The sequence below is a fragment of the Pteropus vampyrus genome, unplaced genomic scaffold, assembly GCF_000151845.1.
Source record: "Pteropus vampyrus isolate Shadow unplaced genomic scaffold, Pvam_2.0 Scaffold165, whole genome shotgun sequence".
Classification (NCBI taxonomy): Eukaryota; Metazoa; Chordata; class Mammalia; order Chiroptera; family Pteropodidae; genus Pteropus; species Pteropus vampyrus.
This window is the reverse complement of record NW_011888946.1, coordinates 641,553-643,572: the sequence shown is the minus strand read 5'-3', so window position 1 is coordinate 643,572 and position 2,020 is coordinate 641,553. Positions and strand designations below refer to the sequence as shown.

Below are 2,020 nucleotides of genomic sequence, written 5' to 3'. Positions count from 1 at the left end.
TTCTAATAGGAAATGAGCTAAATGCATTTTTCCTGTGGAATAAAATTAACATTTTGTGAAAACAGAAAGTCATCTCTAACCTTCATCTTAGAGTGCCTGTACTCAGAGTGGTCCTTAGTTTTTTATTTTGAGGTTTTAATTAAATTGTAGGCACCATGTCATCTCTTGCATAATCAGGTTTTTGGTTTTTACGTGCGTCGTTATTCTTGATAAATAATATGTAGGGTAATGAAATTTGGGAGAAAAAATGAGTTTCTCATAATAACTTAAGGAGAGTGGTATGAGAAAGTGTTTTACTACGCCAGTATTTTCACACAGAGGAAATTTTTTTTTGCATTCTTTTTATTATAACTTTTACAGTTTTGTGTCACAGGCATATTCATTTCAATGGCATATTCAGGGTCATTTTTATGTATTTGGCACAACTTCATTTTTAAAAATTTTATCCAGATTTATCAATGCCATTGATTTGGTGTGTATACTTCAGAGCTTTTCTTTATTGTGTATTTATCTAAGCATTTCCTGTAGACTTGTTTTACTGTACCCCATCATACGTCCTGTTTTTCTTTGTGTACCATTTTAAGGCACACTTCCTGTTTTTTAAGTCCATCAATAATAAGCATTTGTAAACTGCTGTCATGGTATATATATGAAATTCTTTCATGTTTGCTAAATATTCGTTTCTTTGTTTTTAGGGTGACTACGAATCCTACTATTCACGGAGCACTGGAAAGGTAAAGAAAATTAACACTGAACTCAACAAATATATTATTTTTTGTTTTCCTTCTTTGTTATAATTATAAACATTGACTCAAATGAATTTTTTATATGAGATGCTACTTTTTACCCAGTTCATTAATTTAATTAAATTAAAGAACAGTTTGAAAGCTTTTATAGTTTTGCCTAGTGGGGCCACCTGATGACCTGGACATGTGTTCATGGTAGGTTGTTATTCAGTGAAATGGTAGAGGGATACTGACTTTTTGTCATGATCTACTCATATCATGGTCTACTCATGATAATATAGTCACTGAGATTTTTACATTGGTTCTCATTATGTCACCAGCAGGGTCCCAGCTCTGCAGAATGTCGTAATGTTTTTGTTCAGTGCTATTTGTATCACTAGTAATAAGCTAAAATCAGATTTATCTGAGTCCTACACTTAATTCTGTCTTAGCCATGTATAATATGTGCAATCTCTTGACGAACTTTTGAATTTTTAGGATATATTTCCTTTCTTAATAATGGGCAAAAATATAACTTTTTATTTATTAAAGTTAAAAAATTTAATCATGTGTTAAGTAATTGGACCAAGAATATAGATCTACTTGGTGTCTCTACAGAGTGTTGAGCAGAGGTCTTCATAATTTCAAAGCCGATGGACTTTTATAGGTTTGATCCACTCTCATTTTATATAGTTGGATAAACAAAAATCTTACGAGGTTGTATGAAATAATAATTACAGAATTAAAACAGAAATGGGTATCTTCCAACTTGCCCCAATCCTACTGTATTTCTAGAATTCTGTGGTTGCCGAAAAGCATTTTTCTGACTACATTTTAGAATTTTAAATCCAGTATAGTTAATAATACCATCTTTAGAATGAATGAAAAATGGATTTTACCAATACTCTGATGAAGAACAAAAATATATGTTGTCACAGCTCAAGATTGAAGTATTTTATTTTTTCTTAAACCTTACAGAAGAATGAAACAACTATTCATGTATGGATTTAGGACTTTCTTGTTCTGTTCTACTTAGTATTTGTGCTCAGACTAACCTCTTTTATCTAGTCTTTAGCCATTTAAACAGCTTCTGGAGTGAATGTGTGGTAGCAATCTGTTATATGTGGTTTAAATGCTGTCTTTATGGAACTACTGGCTTTGTACCCGTGATGTCAGAAGACAGAGGCAGCTATTGGGAATGCCAGGCTGAAATGATTTCTCTAGAGGTTTCAATACCACCAGGAATCCAGTTAGGTGGGTGAGTGATCGAAACTGACTGGGGCAAAAAGAGGATG

At 32.5% G+C, this 2,020-nt stretch overlaps 1 protein-coding gene across 1 annotated transcript in view; it reads left to right on the top strand.

Annotated features, from left to right (window-relative positions):
- Window positions 1–2,020, top strand: part of ANK3 (ankyrin 3) — a 596,679-nt gene that overhangs the window by 82,225 nt on the left and 512,434 nt on the right. The window lies entirely within an intron of this gene.